At 47.7% G+C, this 22,129-nt stretch overlaps 20 non-coding genes across 20 annotated transcripts; 18 read left to right on the plus strand and 2 right to left on the minus strand.

The window, feature by feature from the left end:
- The first annotated feature begins 411 nt into the window (after positions 1 to 411).
- Positions 412 to 483, plus strand: TRNAA-CGC (transfer RNA alanine (anticodon CGC)). The gene has a single exon. It is a non-coding gene; the product is annotated as a tRNA-Ala (tRNA).
- A 505-nt stretch (positions 484 to 988) lies between these two features.
- Positions 989 to 1,060, plus strand: TRNAA-CGC (transfer RNA alanine (anticodon CGC)). Its single transcript has one exon. It is a non-coding gene; the product is annotated as a tRNA-Ala (tRNA).
- Positions 1,061 to 5,149: 4,089 nt separating this feature from the next.
- Positions 5,150 to 5,221, plus strand: TRNAA-CGC (transfer RNA alanine (anticodon CGC)). Its single transcript has one exon. It is a non-coding gene; the product is annotated as a tRNA-Ala (tRNA).
- A 505-nt stretch (positions 5,222 to 5,726) lies between these two features.
- Positions 5,727 to 5,798, plus strand: TRNAA-UGC (transfer RNA alanine (anticodon UGC)). The gene has a single exon. It is a non-coding gene; the product is annotated as a tRNA-Ala (tRNA).
- A 486-nt stretch (positions 5,799 to 6,284) lies between these two features.
- TRNAR-CCG (transfer RNA arginine (anticodon CCG)) lies at positions 6,285 to 6,357 on the minus strand. Its single transcript has one exon. It is a non-coding gene; the product is annotated as a tRNA-Arg (tRNA).
- Positions 6,358 to 6,592: 235 nt separating this feature from the next.
- TRNAA-CGC (transfer RNA alanine (anticodon CGC)) lies at positions 6,593 to 6,664 on the plus strand. The gene has a single exon. It is a non-coding gene; the product is annotated as a tRNA-Ala (tRNA).
- Positions 6,665 to 7,169: 505 nt separating this feature from the next.
- TRNAA-UGC (transfer RNA alanine (anticodon UGC)) lies at positions 7,170 to 7,241 on the plus strand. The gene has a single exon. It is a non-coding gene; the product is annotated as a tRNA-Ala (tRNA).
- A 7,004-nt stretch (positions 7,242 to 14,245) lies between these two features.
- Positions 14,246 to 14,318, minus strand: TRNAR-CCG (transfer RNA arginine (anticodon CCG)). The gene has a single exon. It is a non-coding gene; the product is annotated as a tRNA-Arg (tRNA).
- A 235-nt stretch (positions 14,319 to 14,553) lies between these two features.
- TRNAA-CGC (transfer RNA alanine (anticodon CGC)) lies at positions 14,554 to 14,625 on the plus strand. The gene has a single exon. It is a non-coding gene; the product is annotated as a tRNA-Ala (tRNA).
- Positions 14,626 to 15,124: 499 nt separating this feature from the next.
- On the plus strand, positions 15,125 to 15,196 carry TRNAA-UGC (transfer RNA alanine (anticodon UGC)). Its single transcript has one exon. It is a non-coding gene; the product is annotated as a tRNA-Ala (tRNA).
- A 794-nt stretch (positions 15,197 to 15,990) lies between these two features.
- TRNAA-UGC (transfer RNA alanine (anticodon UGC)) lies at positions 15,991 to 16,062 on the plus strand. Its single transcript has one exon. It is a non-coding gene; the product is annotated as a tRNA-Ala (tRNA).
- A 499-nt stretch (positions 16,063 to 16,561) lies between these two features.
- On the plus strand, positions 16,562 to 16,633 carry TRNAA-UGC (transfer RNA alanine (anticodon UGC)). The gene has a single exon. It is a non-coding gene; the product is annotated as a tRNA-Ala (tRNA).
- Positions 16,634 to 17,427: 794 nt separating this feature from the next.
- TRNAA-CGC (transfer RNA alanine (anticodon CGC)) lies at positions 17,428 to 17,499 on the plus strand. Its single transcript has one exon. It is a non-coding gene; the product is annotated as a tRNA-Ala (tRNA).
- A 303-nt stretch (positions 17,500 to 17,802) lies between these two features.
- TRNAA-UGC (transfer RNA alanine (anticodon UGC)) lies at positions 17,803 to 17,874 on the plus strand. Its single transcript has one exon. It is a non-coding gene; the product is annotated as a tRNA-Ala (tRNA).
- A 794-nt stretch (positions 17,875 to 18,668) lies between these two features.
- TRNAA-UGC (transfer RNA alanine (anticodon UGC)) lies at positions 18,669 to 18,740 on the plus strand. The gene has a single exon. It is a non-coding gene; the product is annotated as a tRNA-Ala (tRNA).
- Positions 18,741 to 19,239: 499 nt separating this feature from the next.
- Positions 19,240 to 19,311, plus strand: TRNAA-UGC (transfer RNA alanine (anticodon UGC)). The gene has a single exon. It is a non-coding gene; the product is annotated as a tRNA-Ala (tRNA).
- A 794-nt stretch (positions 19,312 to 20,105) lies between these two features.
- On the plus strand, positions 20,106 to 20,177 carry TRNAA-CGC (transfer RNA alanine (anticodon CGC)). The gene has a single exon. It is a non-coding gene; the product is annotated as a tRNA-Ala (tRNA).
- A 303-nt stretch (positions 20,178 to 20,480) lies between these two features.
- Positions 20,481 to 20,552, plus strand: TRNAA-UGC (transfer RNA alanine (anticodon UGC)). Its single transcript has one exon. It is a non-coding gene; the product is annotated as a tRNA-Ala (tRNA).
- Positions 20,553 to 21,346: 794 nt separating this feature from the next.
- TRNAA-UGC (transfer RNA alanine (anticodon UGC)) lies at positions 21,347 to 21,418 on the plus strand. Its single transcript has one exon. It is a non-coding gene; the product is annotated as a tRNA-Ala (tRNA).
- A 499-nt stretch (positions 21,419 to 21,917) lies between these two features.
- TRNAA-UGC (transfer RNA alanine (anticodon UGC)) lies at positions 21,918 to 21,989 on the plus strand. The gene has a single exon. It is a non-coding gene; the product is annotated as a tRNA-Ala (tRNA).
- Positions 21,990 to 22,129: the final 140 nt, after the last annotated feature.

A 22,129-nucleotide genomic window follows, 5' to 3' on the forward strand; every position in this document is an offset into this window, starting at 1 on the left:
AACTTTCGTAAATATTACCCTGGATGAACGAAACCTTAGGATTAATGTGTGTTAATTTATGGAACCTGCTAATTTTGTAACTCACGATGTACACAGTGATCAAATTGTTTATTTAAACATTTGGAGATGAAAACAAGTGCTTAAAAGTATCCAGATCACTTTAATTTCCGAATTAAATACTTCCAATAATAAATAAATTGGGAAAGCATTATAGTATCCATCCTCCACATGTATTCTAGTTATTTCTTTCAGTTTAAAAGAAACACATTTTGCTTGGACTCTGTGCAGACTCGATGGGTACAAGTCCCAGGGCCAACAGGAGAGTGAGTGGGGTGACAAGAGAGAGAAAGAAGCTGATGACAAAGTTTCACCCCATACCTAGGTGGAACTGCGCCCAGGTAGAACCGGAATGGGGATGTAGCTCAGTGGTAGAGCGCACGCTTCGCATGTGTGAGGCCCCGGGTTCAATCCCCGGCATCTCCATGTCCGCAGCTTTTATTTAATTCATGTTTCCAACAAAGGTTGAATTCCAAAATGAATTGTTTGTGTCCATGTCCTTGTAATAAGGGTGCACGTTAACTTTCGTAAATATTACCCTGGATGAACGAAACCTTAGGATTAATGTGTGTTAATTTATGGAACCTGCTAATTTTGTAACTCACGATGTACACAGTGATCAAATTGTTTATTTAAACATTTGGAGATGAAAACAAGTGCTTAAAAGTATCCAGATCACTTTAATTTCCGAATTAAATACTTCCAATAATAAATAAATTGGGAAAGCATTATAGTATCCATCCTCCACATGTATTCTAGTTATTTCTTTCAGTTTAAAAGAAACACATTTTGCTTGGACTCTGTGCAGACTCGATGGGTACAAGTCCCAGGGCCAACAGGAGAGTGAGTGGGGTGACAAGAGAGAGAAAGAAGCTGATGACAAAGTTTCACCCCATACCTAGGTGGAACTGCGCCCAGGTAGAACCGGAATGGGGATGTAGCTCAGTGGTAGAGCGCACGCTTCGCATGTGTGAGGCCCCGGGTTCAATCCCCGGCATCTCCACGCAGTGACATTTTGCCAGTGGCCAATTTTACTCGAAGGAACATGCGTGGCCTGGACAAAACGCCAACTTGTTTTGATTCGTTATGATTGCTGAGCACAGATCCAGAAGCCCAACATGTCATCCGTTCAGCAATGAACAGCACTACAATCAAGGTGTCGTCGATTGAATCGGAAGCGAGATGGGACGAGGTGTGAGTGGTGAGTGTAGGCCTACATAGAGGGCTACATAGAGGCCTACGTCGGGGCCTACGTCGAGGCCCACGTGGAGGTCTACATCGAGGCCTACGTCGGGGCCCACGTCGAGGCCCACGTGGGGGCCTACATAGAGGTCTACGTCGAGGCCTACGTGGAGGCCTACATAGAGGCCTACGTCGAGGCCTACGTCGGGGCCTATGTCGAGGCCTACTTCGAGCCCTACGTCGGGGCCCACGTGGGGGCCTATGTGGGGGCCTACGTCGAGGCCTACGTGGAGGGCGCTCGTCAATGGAAGCAGAACAATGAAGCTGATGGGCCAAACATCTCGCCTCTCCACGTCCACATCATGCAACTATTCGGCCTCGGCGCCTCCAGGCCGCACGGCCACTGCTGCTCTGCTGTAGTACACACAGCTGCGGCTGCTTCGTGTATGACTCCTGCAACTGCAGTTGGGTCGGCTGCAGCTGCTACAGCAGCTACAACAACAACAACAGCAGCTGCAACAGCAGCTGCAACAACAACAGCAGCTGCAACAACAACAGCAGCTGCAACAACAACAGCAGCTGCAACAACAACAGCAGCTGCAACAACAACAGCAGCTGCAACAACAACAGCAGCTGCAACAACAACAGCAGCTGCTACAACAACAGCAGCTGCAACAACAACAGCAGCAAGATGGCGGCGGCGTGTGCGGCCGCGTGTGCGTTGTGCTGCATGGGTGTGGGCTGTGCGTGAGAGTGGGTGAAGGTGAGCTGCGTGTGAGTGAGCTGTGTGTGTGTTTAAATTTAGTGTTTTAAAGATGTCAATTCACCTGCTGTGTATCTTACTACTGTCCCTCCCGGCCATATCTAGTGCCACACTCAACTCTACAAACGGCTACCCGCGTTACTTCGCGTCAATACTTATTGCTAAATTTGCCACTACACCTGCTAATGAAACAACTTATAGACACTTCTACACTCCATCATTGTATCCTTTTAAACCCTATCTTTGTCCCATTACTTCACCAGCACTCCTTCCAAACTTCATTCTGCTCTTAAAAATAACACCATCTGCGAGCTGCTGCTATTCGTCCAAGGTTCGTCGCTCTTCATCCTTTCACAGAAAATACCTGTGCAAACTATTAATTCTACTTTTCTTATTTCTGGGTGGTATTGAGCTTCATCCTGGCCCAAATGTAAAGAACTCATATAATTCTGTAGATTTTTCTGGCAGAAAAGGTGTTGGTGTTCTACATGTCAACATCAGATGGCTTTTGATTACATTAAGTCAACTAAAACTAGAAGTAGCAAATCTTGACCCGGACATATTTTGCCTAACAGAAACATTTCTCACTCCTGCCGTCAATGACTTGCAGATTACTATTGACAACTACAACCTTTTTCGGCTTGACCGATGATCTAAAGGAGGTGGAATTGCCATCTATGTTCGTAATACTATTGCATGTTCACCAGCTCACTCCTTGTTTAAAAAATGTTGCTGTGAAGGTCTGGCTCTCAGAATAACTCTCCCTAATAATCAACACATATTGGTAGTGTGCTGCTATAGACCGCCTAGTGGTAAGGATGTTGAAGCTGCATCTGCACTGAGAGAGCTTCTTGGGGGCCTCCCTAAAGGTGAAATAGTTTTAGTGGGTGATCTAAATTGGAATTGGCTAAACCCGCCGGCCGTGGCCACAAATTTTGCAGATGAATTTAACCTGTTTCAATTAATAAATGTCCCCACAAGACCCAACCTAAAAAATCCGGGACAGTCATCTCTGCTTGACGTCCTATTGACAAATGCCCCTCACAATTTCGCACTGACTGGTGTTCTAGGTAATAACCTTAGTGATCACTCCTTCATTTTTGGGGTGAGATCATCAGCCAGACCCAAAGCCCCCCCTAAATTGGTTGAGAAGCACTCCATGAGACACTTCAGCATACAGGCATTTACTAATGATGTGCTTCACTCGGATATTGACAAGGTCTGTGATATTCCAAACCTGACTACGGCTTGGGAGACCTTCAGGTACACGTTTCTCCAAATTCTTAACAAACATGCTCCGTTGGTTAAATTTAAAACTAAAGGCAATCGTCCACCATGGTTTGATCTTTTGATTACAAAGCTCATGAAAACTAGAGACAAGGCTTGGGCATGTGCTCAGAAAAGTAATTTGGTTAATGACTGGCTAGAATACAGGATTTTAAGGAATAGATGCGTCAAAAAAATACGGCATGCAAAAAATGACTACTTCTCTTCTACTCTCCTTGAATCTCATGGAAATGCCAGGATTTTCTGGAAAACAATCAAATGTATCGAAAAGGCATCCAAAACAGATCATCTGCCCGTTCAGCTTAACCGAAATGGGGAATATTTTTCAGATCCCCAAAAAATAGTTGACAATTTTAACCTTCATTTTTCTGAAGCTGGTACCCTATTTGATAATCTATTGGGAGTCACCCCTGCTCATGCAAATTCCTACACCCCTATCCAAACATTAAGCGAATTTAGTTTTCAGCCAATCCACGAAAGTAATATTCTGAAACAACTGTCCTACCTCAAAGGGTCCTCCTCTACCGGAGCAGATAGTATTCCCGTCTTTGCTCTACTAAGTGTTGGTCACCTAATATACAAACCTATAGCCCATATTTTCAACCTGTCCATAAAAGAAGCATCAGTTCCTCTAGAATGGAAACATTCCTATGTTCGTCCACTTCACAAAGGGGGCCCTAAAGATGATCCAAATAACTACCGACCTATCTCAATTTTGTCCCCGTTGATGAAAATTTTTGAAAAATTATTGAACTACCAAATTAGCAGTTTCCTGTCCGCCAACAATCTATTACATCTAAAACAATCTGGGTTCCGAAAAAAATACAGCACCACATCTGCTGCATTAGACTCTATGAATCACATTTACAGTAGCCTTGATAATAAGCAGTACTGCGCCTGTCTTTTTCTTGACTTGTCCAAAGCTTTTGATACAGTAGACCACAACATCCTGCTTAGTAAAATAAGTTGCCTCGGTTTTTCCGAAAACACAGTAAAATGGTTAAAAAATTACCTCTTTTCTCGCACCCAAACTGTATTCACAGATGGTTGGAGGTCAAACAGTGTTAAGATAACAAAAGGGGTTCCACAGGGTTCCATTCTCGGCCCCCTCTTGATGTTTTTTGTTCTTTTTTTTGTTTTTTGTTTGTTGCGGTTGCACCCGATTCAAGAGCTGAATGGCTCACAGGGCTATACCTATGAATGAACTTGAACTTGATAAATTAACTTGATTAGCGTTAACATATTTACGGAACTTAGCAAGGTTATTAGACTTGATACCGGATGATGGACTTCTAAATTCGAGCAGTGCGTAGAATAAGCTGATAGAAAAGTGTTGTGACCTGCCGAGTAGTGGTCGAACGGAGGGTGTGAGACGAAAATCAGTCTGGAGTCCTCATGGCAGAAGGATAACTCAACGAGTGGAATTATATCAGGATACTTGGGAAATTTTCTTTATAAGTGGAGAGGTAAATTATGCATAGGTAATTGAATGGGAAATCAACTTGTGATTTGAATAAGAAATATGATCGTTGAATTTTTACCAAAACACTAAAGACCGAGATGGGACTCGAACCCACAATCCCCAGCTACGGAAGCTGGTGCCTTATCCATTAGGCCACTGGGCCACATTCATCGAGCCCTGTGTTCTTTGTGATGACCCCTAATGTGGATGAGATGTCACTTTCAAGGTACTCAGAAGTAGACCAGGTAATGCTTGCTTCCAAGTGCCGCTATCTAACAAACGGGAAATGGAAAAGATCTGCGAGATTTCAGAGTAGATTCTTCAACTCCGGCCATGACCCCGATAGCCCCCTTACACAACGAGGTCACGTTACTGGGATCAGACTGAGCTAGTGTGGTGGGGATGTAGCTCAGTGGTAGAGCGCACGTTTCGCATGTGTGAGGCCCCGGGTTCAATCCCCGGCATCTCCATGTCCGCAGCTTTTATTTAATTCATGTTTCCAACAAAGGTTGAATTCTAAAATGAATTGTCTGTGTCCATGCCCCTGTAATAAGTGAGCACGTTAACTTTCGTAAATATTACCCTGGATGAACGAAACCTTAGGATTAATGTGTGGTAATTTACGGAGCCTGCTAATTTTGTAACTCACGATGTACACAGTGATCACATTTTTTATGTAAACATTTGGAGATGAAAACAAGTGCTTAAAAGTATCCAGAACACTTTTATTTCCGAATTAAATACTTCCAATAATAAATAAATTGAGAAAGCATTATAGTATCCATCCTCCACATGTATTTTAGTTATTTCTATCAGTTTAAAAGAAACACATTTTGCTTGGACTCTGTGCAGACTCGATGGGTAAAAGTCCCAGGGCCAACAGGAGAGTGAGTGGGGTGACAAGAGAGAGAAAGAAGCTGATGACAAAGTTTCACCCCATACCTAGGTGGAACTGCGCCCAGGTAGAACCGGAATGGGGATGTAGCTCAGTGGTAGAGCGCACGCTTTGCATGTGTGAGGCCCCGGGTTCAATCCCTGGCATTTCCACGCAGTGACATTTTGCCAGTGGCCAATTTTACTCGAAGGATCATGCGTGGCCTGGACAAAACGCCAACTTGTTTTGATTCGTTATGATTGCTGAGCACAGATCCAGAAGCCCAACATGTCATCCGTTCAGCAATGAACAGCACTACAATCAAGGTGTCGTCGATTAGAGTTAACATATTTACGGAACTTAGCAAGGTGATTAGTCTTGATACCGGATGATGGACTTCTAAATTCGAGCAGTGCGTGGAATAAGCTGATAGAAAAGTGTTGTGACCTGACGAGTGGTGGTCGAACGGAGTGTGTGAGACGAAAATCAGTCTGGAGTCCTCATGGCAGAAGGATAACTCAACGAGTGGAATTATATCAGGATACTTTGGAAATTTTCTTTATAAGTGGAGAGGTAAATTATGCATAGGTAATTGAATGGGAAATCAACTTGTGATTTGAATAAGAAATATGATCGTTGAATTTTTACCAAAACACTAAAGACCCAGATGGGACTCGAACCCACAATCCCCAGCTCCGGAAGCTGGTGCCTTATCCATTAGGCCACTGGGCCACATTCATCGAGCCCTATGTTCTTTGTGATGACCCCTAATGTGGATGAGATGTCACTTTCAAGGTACTCAGAAGTAGCCCAGGTAATGCTTGCTTCCAAGTGCCGCTATCTAACAAACGGGAAATGGAAAAGATCTGCGAGATTTCAGAGTAGATTCTTCAACTCCGGCCATGACCCCGAAGGCCCCCTTACACAACGAGGTCACGTTACTGGGATCAGACTGAGCCAGCGTGGTGGGGATGTAGCTCAGTGGTAGAGCGCACGCTTCGCATGTGTGAGGCCCCGGGTTCAATCCCCGGCATCTCCATGTCTGCAGCTTTTATTTAATTCATGTTTTAAACAAAGGTTGAATTTTAAAATGAATTGTCTGTGTCCATGTCCCTGTAATAAGGGTGCACGTTAACTTTAGTAAATATTACCCTAGATGAACGAAATTTTAGGATTAATGTGTGTTAATATACCGAACTTGCTATTTTTATAACTCACGATGTACACAGTGATCAAATTGTTTATTTAAACATTTGGAGATGAAAACAAGTGCTTAAAAGTATCCAGAACACTTTTATTTCCGAATTAAATACTTCCAATAATAAATAAATTGGGAAAGCATTATAGTATCCATCCTCCACATGTATTTTAGTTATTTCTATCAGTTTAAAAGAAACACATTTTGCTTGGACTCTGTGCAGACTCTATGGGTACAAGTCCCAGGGCCAACAGGAGAGTGAGTGGGGTGACAAGAGAGAGAAAGAAGCTGATGACAAAGTTTCACCCCATACCTAGGTGGAACTGCGCCCAGGTAGAACCGGAATGGGGATGTAGCTCAGTGGTACAGCACATGCTTTGCATGTGTGAGGCCCCGGGTTCAATCCCCGGCATCTCCACGCAGTGACATTTTTCCAGTGGCCAATTTTACTCGAAGGAACATGCGTGGCCTGGACAAAACGCCAACTTGTTTTGATTCGTTACGATTGCTGAGCACAGATCCAGAAGCCCAACAGCAATTGTAATAAAAGACTCGGACGCTTCTCTCTGTCCTGTGTCCTTTATTTGGGTTCAATCTCTTTTCCCTCACGGTACTCCCCTATATACTCTCCACTCTGCAGCCCCAGGCTGCTGTCGCTCACGTAGCCCAACTCCCTCCTAGCAGCCCCGCTGCTGTCACGTCGTGCAGACCCCTGCTGCCCGACTCCTCCCTTGCAGACCCGCTGCTCTCCGCAGCCTCCTCGCTGCTCCTCCTGCCCCGGGGTCGGTCACCGTTGGCCGACGGTGCCGATCCTCGTGGCTCGGGTGTGTGGCGACCTCGCCACTCTCTCCTCACCCTTCGCCCTGCGTGGCCTCTCACTTTCCCAGTCCCCGATCACTCCCGACTGCTTCCGGTTACCCCCCTTATAGACCCTTACCCTCTCCCCCACGTGACGTAACTCCTCCCCCCATGACGTCACTTCCGGGAGGTCGTTTACACCCGCATTACACCACCCTCCCCCGTAGAGAAAATCCAGCCGACCTCGGCTGAACACAACTCCAATAAGCAATGCGAGCGAACACGACCGAAAACGAAAAAGGACACAGAACACACGATAATATACCGAAAGAACAAGAACACAACACAATAATTAACGAAATGTGAGGGATTTCGAGCGGGTGCGGGTCGCCGGGCCGTCCCGGACGGTCGGTGGCCCTCCCGCCGAGCGGGAACGTGGCAGGGTTTTAAGAGCGACAGGCTGAAGTTCGTCTGTCGCTATTGGAGGCCTGGCAACGTCCCGGTCCCCTATTTTCGAAGGCGCAGCATCAGAGGCGTCCCGCGATCGTGTCCGCGGCGGGATAGGAAGGGCTGCGGGCCTCAAAGGTTCCGCAGCCGTGGTAGGTGCACCCCGAGCTGGGTCTGCTTTCCCCTGCCGCGTCACGGCCGGCTCATCTGTGAAAGGCACGACAGGCGCTCTAGCAAAGTCAGCAGGCACAGGCAAGGGCGAGTCGGCAGCAACAGACCCCGGCAAGGCAACCTCAGGAGATGACGCATCCGGTCAAGGGGCCACGTATGGTTTCAACCGAGATGTATGGACGAACCAACGCCGAGAACCAAACCGAACACGCGCCGACTGTGGGTTGGGAACCTCGATGAGGCGAACCGGCCCTTGCCATGGCTTATGTAATTTAGGAGAGGTACCTGGCCGCACCTGTGGACAATGGAGCCAGGCCAGGTCCCCCGTTTTCCAAGGGCATTCCCCTTTTGAGCGTCGCGCACACCGCTCGTTCCGAGCCTGGGCTTTGGCCGTAGCCATGCGAGCCTCCACCCGCGCCTCAGTGACTCGGCGAACGGTGTCCTGAATATAATCAGGAAGAGGCTTGACAGGTCCCCTCGCCTCAGTTCCCAACTGTTCATTAATCGGCGGTACGTTTTCACGACTGTACATCAGAAAAAACGGCGAATATCCTGTAGCCGCATGCGGCGTCATCCGGTACGCTGAAAGCACCCCAGGGATATGCAAATCCCAATCCGATTGTTTTTCACTAACCGTATGGCACAACATGGCGGACAGGGTCCGATTAAGCCGTTCCACCATACCATCCGTTTGTGGGTGGTAGGGAGATGTCCGTATTTTTTTTGTTACCCAGCGCCGCACACACCTCCCCCAACAATTTCGAGGAAAAATTCCGGCCTTGGTCTGTAAGGAGCCTCTCCGGCGCCCCTTTGTCCATAACATACCCAAAAAGAAAGGCGTCTGTGATAGACGCCGCTGACTGGTCAGGCAAAGGCCAGGCCACCGGCCAGCGGGAGAGGTACTCCACCCCTACCAGCAAATATGTATTTCCCCTAGCGGATGGCGGAAAGGGTCCCAAAATATCTAACGCCACCAACTCATTAACTCGAGACACCTGGATGGATTGTATCGGCGGCACATATGGATATTTAGGTGGCTTACGGCGGGCACAATCGGGACACGCGCGAACGTGCCCGACGACATCCGTCGTCATGCCGTGCCAATAGTAGTCTCGCTGCAGCGTCAATAGCGTCTTCTGCACCCCCAGATGTAAAAGCGTGTCACAATGCAGAGTCCTAATCAATTCGTACCGCAATGATGCCGGTACAACCAGACGCCAACGTTCCTGCATCCCTTCCCTCCACATCAGCAAGCCATCACGGAGAGCGGTTTCCGGCACGCCGCCCGCACAGAGTCGTCCACTCCCCTTCACAGGCCGCTTACGTAACGTTACCAAGGAATCATCCAACATCTGTTCCCGAATCCACACAGACCTCGGGAGATGTAGAATGCCACCAGCCGGTCCCCCATCAGCCGACCCCGCATCAGCCGGCCCCGGCTCAAGCGGAGCTTCCGGCACTTCGACTGCCAGCGCGACAGGCGGAGGGGGGTGCTGAATCGGGCCACAACTATGCGTCCCCGACGCACACGCGCAAGGGGATCGCTGCGGCAACCTGGAAAGTGCGTCCGCATTAGCGTGACGCACTCCCTTCCGATGGTGAATTTGGAAGGAAAATTCTTGCAGCGTGTCCAACCATCGCGCCAGCTGGCCGGATGGTTGGTCCATTTTAAGAGCATACTGCAAGGCCGCATGATCTGTGCGAACAATAAACGAATGACCGTACAGATACGGTCGAAATTGGGGGAGAAAAAAAACAATAGCCAAAAGTTCCCTGCGAGTGACACAGTAGCGGGTTTCAGCGGGAGACAAAATCCGGCTACCATACGCGACCACGCGTTCTACACCACCTTTGGACTGAGATAACACCGCCCCAATACCCGTGTCACTCGCGTCCGTATCCAGAATGAAGGGATGCGCAAAATCCGGATAATCCAACGTCGGTGCCGTAGCCAATAGATCGTGTAGGCCTCGAAACGCCGCCTCCTCTGGCGGTCCCCAAGCAAATTTGTGTCCTTTACCCGTCAGGAGATGCAAAGGCCTCGCGATCGTAGCAAAATTTGGAACAAACCTCCGATAATATGAGGCGAACCCCAAAAACCGACGCACATCCCCCACCGTGGCAGGGGTTGGCCAGTCACGGACGCACGCAGTTTTGTCCGGATCTGTGGCCACCCCGTCCGCACTGACGATGTGCTCCAAATAACGCACGGAGTGTTGCAGCAGGTGACATTTCTTGGGCTTAAATTTCAAATTAGCAGAACGCATCCTGGTGAACACGGCCTCCAACCGCGATAAATGCTCGTCAAATGTGCGGCTGAAAACGATAATATCGTCCAAATATATAAGACATGTCTCCCACTGCAACCCCGTTAATACCAACTCCATCAACCTCTGAAAAGTGGCAGGGGCCGCATTCAGCCCCATCGGAAGACAGTTAAATTGAAATAACCCCTGCGGCGTACGGAAAGCAGTCTTTTCTCGCGAGGACTCGTCGAGGGGAAGCTGCCAGAAGCCCGAAGAGAGATCTAGCGTTGAAAAGAACTTCGCCCCCGACAAGGCATCGAGAGAGTCGTCCATACGTGGCAGGGGATACGCATCTGCCACTGACACCTTATTTAATTTATGAAAGTCTACACAAAATCGCAATTTGCCATCTTTTTTCTTGACCAAAACAACAGGTGCGCCCCATGGGCTGTTAGACGGAGATATTATGTCCGCAGCCAACATGTCATCCACTGCCCCTCGAACATGCTCTCGCTCAGCCGGACTCATCCGATGCGAGTTCAACCGAATAGGGGCAGCGTCCCCTGTGTCAATATGATGGTAAAGCAACGAGGTGCGTCCTAAGTCCAAATCATCGGAACTAAACACATCAGAATAGCTCGATAACAATTTACGAATCGCACAACGTTGTTCCCCGGAAAAAGCTGAATTCTCCCCACACAATTCAGCAATCCAGCGGTCATCTACAGCTCCGGGGCCCGAAACACCTCCAACGACCCCCCGGCCGGACAAATCATCATGAGCTGTAAACGCAGTAGTGGCATGTGCCACAACGGTACCCGCCGGCACACACACGCTTTCGGCACTCGCGTTAAGCACCTGCAAAAACGGCTGCTGGTCTGGCCTAACAATAGTTTGTGCCCCAACCAGCGCCGATCCACCCGTGGAGGTGGCAGACGGTGACAACAAAACCCCAATCGCTCCTTGACGACCAGGTACAGGCTTCCGATAACGCAAAGGAATGAGAATCTGTGAGCCAGGTGGAATATCAACAGACACTTCGGACAATGCCTGCACCTGGGCGACAGAAGCAGGTCGCCCCCAGGGCGACGGCAAAAAGGCAATTTTACGGCCTTCCGGTAATTGAATGCAGTTCTCATTAATTCTAATTAGAATGGGCATTTTGGCCAGAAAATCGGTCCCTAATAAACAAGGAACCGCAAGAGACATCGAAATTAACACAATTCCCGAGGCCGACACTCCCCCGATAGCAATTGTAGCGTACACCTGGCCCACAATGCCCATGCTACCCCCGTTCGCGGCGACGCAGGAAGCGTAAGCCGGACTCACGGCCTCTGGTGGGATGTTCAAGAGATGGAATATTACATCCGAAATAATGGTCGCGGACGCTCCGGAATCTACCAAAATCCGTACGTCCACCCCTTGTATCGACCCAGGTACGGTGGACGAACCGGTAGCGGCCGCGACGATCCGCCGAGCCAACTTACGCCACTGCGTTACGGAACGACAAGGCACAGTCAATGGTCTCCCGTTATTCAAAACACCCGGATCGCATGACAACGGTGATGAGTGAGGTGTCAAGCCTTGCCGGGTGTCTGGTGCGCACCGACTTGCCTGTGCTGGCGAATCCTTCCTTGGAGCAGCCGCTGTCGAGGCCTCCTGCTGGGGCGGACCCGGGACGCGGGCCCAGCAGTCCCTGGCATAATGGCCCTTACGCCCGCAGCGGAAGCAGTCGATGTTGTTGCGCCTTGCTGCGGGCGCCCCGTCCCGACGCGGCCGTGTCGGCGGCGCAGCCCGCGGCTCCGGCCACGGAGCAGCGGCAGCCGACAGCTCCTGCGGGCTCCTGTCGTCCGGCACATAAACAGCTTTCTTGGGGTCCCAACCCACGGCTCCCCCTTCGACGATGGGCCCACCCGTCCACGCCGTAACTTTCTTCCACCGGCGCAGGTTGAACTGGGCGTCCAGACACTTAGCCGCAGCCCGGGATGTGAGCTTCTCGTGACCGCACACCGGCATTGGAATGCCGAGATCCCGGGACAACTCCAACATCCTACCCAGGATGAGAGGTTCCAACAGGTCAGGCTCCATCTCCGGGTATGCGGCCATTGCCAGCTCCAGTACCGCGCCCCTATACGCCACCGGAGACTCCTCGGGTGCGCGTTGTCGTTGCACAAACCGGCGATGAGCATCATCCGGCGGCTCGTAAGCGTCTGCCATTTCGTCGAACACACCACGCAATGTTTTCTTCTTCGCGGCTTTTATAGAGCGAAAGAATCTAACGAACTCATCATCAAGGAGAGTCAGAAGAACTTCTAATGCCTCGGCGTCAGTCCACCTCGCCGAGCGCACCGCTGCAAAAAATCTGCAGGCGAACGCACTCCAATCGCCCCCGATGGAGAATTCCTTGACAGTCGTTAGGTGACGACTGCGACGCCTTGGCGTGTTCCCTCCAGCCGCTGACTCTTCCGGTGGCATGTTCAACATGGCGTCGCAGCGTGGTGTCGACAAGATGGCGGCCTTCCGTCGCGGAGGGCCCAAAATGGCGGCTTCCCGCCTTTCGTCGTGCGCCACGCCCAAGATGGCGTCTTCGTGCCGCGTGGCTGATGGCGTCGACATTGAAGACAACCCGGGCTCCTGCGGACCACCAACATCGCCTTCCGACGCCGTCCTCGGCATAACGAGCGCAGACAACTGTGCAAGCACGTTCTTGAGAGTTTCAAGTTGCTCCGCCATCTGACTCCATCTCAAATCCGCGTCCTTTGGTGCAGACTGGTCCGCCGACGCGGCGACATCTTGGACCCCTGGACCCGCCCTCGTCCCAGCACGGATCTCCTCCTCTGCCGGAGTCGGGTCCGCCGCTGGAGGAAGGTCATCGTCGTCGGAAGATGAAGCCGATGCCGGAGACGGAATATTCTTTTTTCTCAGTTGTTTAGCCATACCGTTACACTTCTGACACCAGTGTAATAAAAGACTCGGACGCTTCTCTCTGTCCTGTGTCCTTTATTTGGGTTCGATCTCTTTTCCCTCACGGTACTCCCCTATATACTCTCCACTCTGCAGCCCCAGGCTGCTGTCGCTCACGTAGCCCAACTCCCTCCTAGCAGCCCCGCTGCTGTCACGTCGTGCAGACCCCTGCTGCCCGACTCCTCCCTTGCAGACCCGCTTCTCTCCGCAGCCTCCTCGCTGCTCCTCCTGCCCCGGGGTCGGTCACCGTTGGCCGACGGTGCCGATCCTCGTGGCTCGGGTGTGTGGCGACCTCGCCACTCTCTCCTCACCCTTCGCCCTGCGTGGCCTCTCACTTTCCCAGTCCCCGATCACTCCCGACTGCTTCCGGTTACCCCCCTTATAGACCCTTACCCTCTCCCCCACGTGACGTAACTCCTCCCCCCATGAGGTCACTTCCGGGAGGTCGTTTACGCCCGCATTACACAATGAACAGCACTACAATCAAGGTGTCGTCGATTAGAGTTAACATATTTACGGAACTTAGCAAGGTAATTAGACTTGATGATGGACTTCTAAATTCGAGCAGTGCGTGGAATAAGCTGATAGAAAAGTGGTGGTCGAACGGAGTGTGTGAGACGAAAATCAGTCTGGAGTCCTCATGGCAGAAGGATAACTCAACGAGTGGAATTATATCAGGATACTTGGGAAATTTTCTTTATAAGTGGAGAGGTAAATTATGCATAGGTAATTGAATGGGAAATCAACTTGTGATTTGAAGAAGAAATATGATCATTGAATTTTATCAAAACACTAAAGACCCAGATGGGACTCGAACCCACAATCCCCAGCTCCGGAAGCTGGTGCCTTATCCATTAGGCCACTGGGCCACATTCATCGAGCCCTGTGTTCTTTGTGATGACCCCTAATGAGGATGAGATGTCACTTTCAAGGTACTCAGAAGTAGCCCAGGTAATGTTTGCTTCCAAGTGCCGCTATCTAACAAACGGGAAATGGAAAAGATCTGCGAGATTTCAGAGTAGATTTTTCAACTCCGGCCATGACCCCGATAGCCCCCTTACACAACGAGGTCACGTTACTGGGATCAGAATGAGCCAGTGTGGTGGGGATGTAGCTCAGTGGTAGAGCGCACGCTTCGCATGTGTGAGGCCCTGGGTTCAATCCCCAGCATCTCCATGTCCGCAGCTTTTATTTAATTCATGTTTCCAACAAAGGTTGAATTCCAAAATGAATTGTCTGTGTCCCTGTAATAAGGGTGCACGTTAACTTTCGTAAATATTACCCTAGATGAACGAAATCTTAGGATTAATGTGTGTTAATATACCGAACTTGCTATTTTTATAACTCACGATGTACACAGTGATCAAATTGTTTATTTAAACATTTGGAGATGAAAACAAGTGCTTAAAAGTATCCAGAACACTTCAATTTCCGAATTAAATACTTCCAATAATAAATAAATTGGGAAAGCATTATAGTATCCATCCTCCACATGTATTCTAGTTATTTCTTTCAGCTTAAAAGAAACACATTTTGCTTGGACTCTGTGCAGACTCGATGGGTACAAGTCCCAGGGCCAACAGGAGAGTGAGTGGGGTGACAAAAGAGAGAAAGAAGCTGATGACAAAGTTTCACCCCATACCTAGGTGGAACTGCGCCCAGGTAGAACCGGAATGGGGATGTAGCTCAGTGGTAGAGCGCACGCTTTGCATGTGTGAGGCCCCGGGTTCAATCCCCGGCATCTCCACGCAGTGACATTTTGCCAGTGGCCAATTTTACTCGAAGGAACATGCGTGGCCTGGACTAAACGCCAACTTGTTTTGATTCGTTATGATTGCTGAGCACAGATCCAGAAGCCCAACATGTCATCCTTTCAGCAATGAACAGCACTACAATCAAGGTGTCGTCGATTAGAGTTAACATATTTACGGAACTTAGCAAGGTTATTAGACTTGATACCGGATGATGGACTTCTAAATTCGAGCAGTGCGTGGAATAAGCTGATAGAAAAGTGTTGTGACCTGCCGAGTGGTGGTCGAACGTAGTGTGTGAGACGAAAATCAGTCTGGAGTCCTCATGGCAGAAGGATAACTCAACGAGTGGAATTATATCAGGATACTTGGGAAATTTTCTTTATAAGTGGAGAGGTAAATTATGCATAGGTAATTGAATGGGAAATCAACTTGTGATTTGAAGAAGAAATATGATCATTGAATTTTTACCAAAACACTAAAGACCGAGATGGGACTCGAACCCACAATCCCCAGCTCCGGAAGCTGGTGCTTTATCCATTAGGCCACTGTGCCACATTCAGCGAGCCCTGTGTTCTTTGTGATGACCCCTAATGTGGATGAGATGTCACTTACAAGGTACTCAGAAGTAGCCCAGGTAATGTTTGCTTCCAAGTGCCGCTATCTAACAAACGGGAAATGGAAAAGATCTGCGAGATTTCAGAGTAGATTCTTCAACTCCGGCCATGACCCCGATAGCCCCCTTACACAACGAGGTCACGTTACTGGGATCAGACTGAGTCAGTGTGGTGGGGATGTAGCTCAGTGGTAGAGCGCACGCTTTGCATGTGTGAGGCCCCGGGTTCAATCCCCGGCATCTCCATGTCCGCAGCTTTTATTTAATTCATGTTTCCAACAAAGGTTGAATTCCAAAATGAATTGTCTGTGTCCCTGTAATAAGGGTGCACGTTAACTTTCGTAAATATTACCCTAGATGAACGAAATCTTAGGATTAATGTGTGTTAATATACCGAACTTGCTATTTTTATAACTCACGATGTACACAGTGATCAAATTGTTTATTTAAACATTTGGAGATGAAAACAAGTGCTTAAAAGTATCCAGAACACTTTTATTTCCGATTTAAATACTTCCAATAATAAATAAATTGGGAAAGCATTATAGTATCCATCCTCCACATGTATTCTAGTGATTTCTTTCAGTTTAAAAGAAACACATTTTGCTTGGACTCTGTGCAGACTCGATGGGTACAAGTCCCAGGACCAACAGGAGAGTGAGTGGGGTGACAAGAGAGAGAAAGAAGCTGATGACAAAGTTTCACCCCATACCTAGGTGGAACTGCGCCCAGGTAGAAACGGAATGGGGATGTAGCTCAGTGGTAGAGCGCACGCTTTGCATGTGTGAGGCCCCGGGTTCAATCCCCGGCATCTCCATTCAGTGACATTTTGCCAGTGGCCAATTTTACTCGAAGAAACATGCGTGGACTGGACAAAACGCCAACTTGTTTTGATTCGTTATGATTGCTGAACACAGATCCAGAAGCCCAACATGTCATCCGTTCAGCAATGAACAGCACTACAATCAAGATGTCGTCGATTAGAGTTAACATATTTACGGAACTTAGCAAGGTTATTAGACTTGATAGCGGATGATGGACTTCTAAATTCGAGCAGTGCGTGGAATAAGCTGATAGAAAAGTGTTGTGACCTGCCGAGTGGTGGTCGAACGGAGTGTGTGAGATGAAAATCAGTCTGGAGTCCTCATGGCAGAATGATAACTCAACGAGTGGAATTATATCAGGATACTTGGGAAATTTTCTTTATAAGTGGAGAGGTAAATTATGTATAGGTAATTGAATGGGAAATCAACTTGTGATTTGATTAAGAAATATGATCGTTGAATTTTTACCAAAACACTAAAGACCGAGATGGGACTCGAACCCACAATCCCCAGCTCCGGAAGCTGGTGCTTTATCCATTAGGTCACTGGGCCACATTCATCGAGCCCTGTGTTATTTGTGATGACCCCTAATGTGGATGAGATGTCACTTTCAAGGTACTCAGAAGTAGCCCAGGTAATGCTTGCTTCCAAGTGCCGCTATCTAACAAACGGGAAATGGAAAAGATCTACGAGATTTCAGAGTAGATTCTTCAACTCCGGCCATGACCCCGATAGCCCCCTTACACAACGAGGTCACGTTACTGGGATCAGACTGAGCCAGTGTGGTGGGGATGTAGCTCAGTGGTAGAGCGCACGCTTCGCATGTGTGAGGCCCCTGGTTCAATCCCCGGCATCTCCATGTCCGCAGCTTTTATTTAATTCATGTTTCCAACAAAGGTTGAATTCCAAAATGAATTGTCTGTGTCCCTGTAATAAGGGTGCACGTTAACTTTCGTAAATATTACCCTAGATGAACGAAATCTTAGGATTAATGTGTGTTAATATACCGAACTTGCTATTTTTATAACTCACGATGTACACAGTGATCAAATTGTTTATTTAAACATTTGGAGATGAAAACAAGTGACAAGAGAGAGAAAGAAGCTGATGACAAAGTTTCACCCCATACCTAGGTGGAACTGCGCCCAGGTAGAAACGGAATGGGGATGTAGCTCAGTGGTAGAGCGCACGCTTTGCATGTGTGAGGCCCCGGGTTCAATCCCCGGCATCTCCACGCAGTGACATTTTGCCAGTGGCCAATTTTACTCGAAGGAACATGCGTGGACTGGACAAAACGCCAACTTGTTTTGATTCGTTATGATTGCTGAGCACACATCCAGAAGCCCAACATGTCATCCGTTCAGCAATGAACAGCACTACAATCAAGATGTCGTCGATTAGAGTTAACATATTTACGGAACTTAGCAAGGTTATTAGACTTGATAGCGAATGATGGACTTCTAAATTCGAGCAGTGCGTGGAATAAGCTGATAGAAAAGTGTTGTGACCTGCCGAGTGGTGGTCGAACGGAGTGTGTGAGACGAAAATCAGTCTGGAGTCCTCATGGCAGAAGGATTACTCAACGAGTGGAATTATATCAGGATACTTGGGAAATTTTCTTTATAAGTGGAGAGGTAAATTATGCATAGGTAATTGAATGGGAAATCAAGTTGTGATTTGAATAAGAAATATGATCGTTGAATTTTTACCAAAACACTAAAGACCGAGATGGGACTCGAACCCACAATCCCCAGCTCCGGAAGCTGGTGCTTTATCCATTAGGCCACTGTGCCACATTCAGCGAGCCCTGTGTTCTTTGTGATGACCCCTAATGTGGATGAGATGTCACTTACAAGGTACTCAGAAGTAGCACAGGTAATGTTTGCTTCCAAGTGCCGCTATCTAACAAACGGGAAATGGAAAAGATCTGCGAGATTTCAGAGTAGATTCTTCAACTCCGGCCATGACCCCGATAGCCCCCTTACACAACGAGGTCACGTTACTGGGATCAGACTGAGTCAGTGTGGTGGGGATGTAGCTCAGTGGTAGAGCGCACGCTTTGCATGTGTGAGGCCCCTGGTTCAATCCCCGGCATCTCCATGTCCGCAGCTTTTATTTAATTCATGTTTCCAACAAAGGTTAAATTCCAAAATGAATTGTCTGTGTCCCTGTAATAAGGGTGCACGTTAACTTTCGTAAATATTACCCTAGATGAACGAAATCTTAGGATTAATGTGTGTTAATATACCGAACTTGCTATTTTTATAACTCACGATGTACACAGTGATCAAATTGTTTATTTAAACATTTGGAGATGAAAACAAGTGCTTAAAAGTATCCAGAACACTTTTATTTCCGAATTAAATACTTCCAATAATAAATAAATTGGGAAAGCATTATAGTATCCATCCTCCACATGTATTCTAGTGATTTCTTTCAGTTTAAAAGAAACACATTTTGCTTGGACTCTGTGCAGACTCGATGGGTACAAGTCCCAGGGCCAACAGGAGAGTGAGTGGGGTGACAAGAGAGAGAAAGAAGCTGATGACAAAGTTTCACCCCATACCTAGGTGGAACTGCGCCCAGGTAGAAACGGAATGGGGATGTAGCTCAGTGGTAGAGCGCACGCTTTGCATGTGTGAGGCCCCGGGTTCAATCCCCGGCATCTCCATTCAGTGACATTTTGCCAGTGGCCAATTTTACTCGAAGAAACATGCGTGGACTGGACAAAACGCCAACTTGTTTTGATTCGTTATGATTGCTGAACACAGATCCAGAAGCCCAACATGTCATCCGTTCAGCAATGAACAGCACTACAATCAAGATGTCGTCGATTAGAGTTAACATATTTACGGAACTTAGCAAGGTTATTAGACTTGATAGCGGATGATGGACTTCTAAATTCGAGCAGTGCGTGGAATAAGCTGATAGAAAAGTGTTGTGACCTGCCGAGTGGTGGTCGAACGGAGTGTGTGAGATGAAAATCAGTCTGGAGTCCTCATGGCAGAATGATAACTCAACGAGTGGAATTATATCAGGATACTTGGGAAATTTTCTTTATAAGTGGAGAGGTAAATTATGTATAGGTAATTGAATGGGAAATCAACTTGTGATTTGATTAAGAAATATGATCGTTGAATTTTTACCAAAACACTGAAGACCGAGATGGGACTCGAACCCACAATCCCCAGCTCCGGAAGCTGGTGCTTTATCCATTAGGTCACTGGGCCACATTCATCGAGCCCTGTGTTATTTGTGATGACCCCTAATGTGGATGAGATGTCACTTTCAAGGTACTCAGAAGTAGCCCAGGTAATGCTTGCTTCCAAGTGCCGCTATCTAACAAACGGGAAATGGAAAAGATCTACGAGATTTCAGAGTAGATTCTTCAACTCCGGCCATGACCCCGATAGCCCCCTTACACAACGAGGTCACGTTACTGGGATCAGACTTAGCCAGCGTAGTGGGGATGTAGCTCAGTGGTAGAGCGCACGCTTCGCATGTGTGAGGCCCCTGGTTCAATCCCCGGCATCTCCATGTCCGCAGCTTTTATTTAATTCATGTTTCCAACAAAGGTTGAATTCCAAAATGAATTGTCTGTGTCCCTGTAATAAGGGTGCACGTTAACTTTCGTAAATATTACCCTAGATGAACGAAATCTTAGGATTAATGTGTGTTAATATACCGAACTTGCTATTTTTATAACTCACGATGTACACAGTGATCAAATTGTTTATTTAAACATTTGGAGATGAAAACAAGTGACAAGAGAGAGAAAGAAGCTGATGACAAAGTTTCACCCCATACCTAGGTGGAACTGCGCCCAGGTAGAAACGGAATGGGGATGTAGCTCAGTGGTAGAGCGCACGCTTTGCATGTGTGAGGCCCCGGGTTCAATCCCCGGCATCTCCACGCAGTGACATTTTGCCAGTGGCCAATTTTACTCGAAGGAACATGCGTGGACTGGACAAAACGCCAACTTGTTTTGATTCGTTATGATTGCTGAGCACAGATCCAGAAGCCCAACATGTCATCCGTTCAGCAATGAACAGCACTACAATCAAGATGTCGTCGATTAGAGTTAACATATTTACGGAACTTAGCAAGGTTATTAGACTTGATAGCGAATGATGGACTTCTAAATTCGAGCAGTGCGTGGAATAAGCTGATAGAAAAGTGTTGTGACCTGCCGAGTGGTGGTCGAACGGAGTGTGTGAGACGAAAATCAGTCTGGAGTCCTCATGGCAGAAGGATAACTCAACGAGTGGAATTATATCAGGATACTTGGGAAATTTTCTTTATAAGTGGAGAGGTAAATTATGCATAGGTAATTGAATGGGAAATCAACTTGTGATTTGAATAAGAAATATGATCGTTGAATTTTTACCAAAACACTAAAGACCGAGATGGGACTCGAACCCACAATCCCCAGCTGCGGAAGCTGGTGCTTTATCCATTAGGCCACTGTGCCACATTCAGCGAGCCCTGTGTTCTTTGTGATGACCCCTAATGTGGATGAGATGTCACTTACAAGGTACTCAGAAGTAGCCCAGGTAATGTTTGCTTCCAAGTGCCGCTATCTAACAAACGGGAAATGGAAAAGATCTGCGAGATTTCAGAGTAGATTCTTCAACTCCGGCCATGACCCCGATAGCCCCCTTACACAACGAGGTCACGTTACTGGGATCAGACTGAGTCAGTGTGGTGGGGATGTAGCTCAGTGGTAGAGCGCACGCTTTGCATGTGTGAGGCCCTTGGTTCAATCCCCGGCATCTCCATGTCCGCAGCTTTTATTTAATTCATGTTTCCAACAAAGGTTAAATTCCAAAATGAATTGTCTGTGTCCCTGTAATAAGGGTGCACGTTAACTTTCGTAAATATTACCCTAGATGAACGAAATCTTAGGATTAATGTGTGTTAATATACCGAACTTGCTATTTTTATAACTCACGATGTACACAGTGATCAAATTGTTTATTTAAACATTTGGAGATGAAAACAAGTGCTTAAAAGTATCCAGAACACTTTTATTTCCGAATTAAATACTTCCAATAATAAATAAATTGGGAAAGCATTATAGTATCCATCCTCCACATGTATTCTAGTGATTTCTTTCAGTTTAAAAGAAACACATTTTGCTTGGACTCTGTGCAGACTCGATGGGTACAAGTCCCAGGGCCAACAGGAGAGTGAGTGGGGTGACAAGAGAGAGAAAGAAGCTGATGACAAAGTTTCACCCCATACCTAGGTGGAACTGCGCCCAGGTAGAAACGGAATGGGGATGTAGCTCAGTGGTAGAGCGCACGCTTTGCATGTGTGAGGCCCCGGGTTCAATCCCCGGCATCTCCATTCAGTGACATTTTGCCAGTGGCCAATTTTACTCGAAGAAACATGCGTGGACTGGACAAAACGCCAACTTGTTTTGATTCGTTATGATTGCTGAACACAGATCCAGAAGCCCAACATGTCATCCGTTCAGCAATGAACAG

Source organism: Lampetra fluviatilis, chromosome 42 (assembly GCF_964198595.1).
Source record: "Lampetra fluviatilis chromosome 42, kcLamFluv1.1, whole genome shotgun sequence".
NCBI lineage: Eukaryota > Metazoa > Chordata > Hyperoartia > Petromyzontiformes > Petromyzontidae > Lampetra > Lampetra fluviatilis.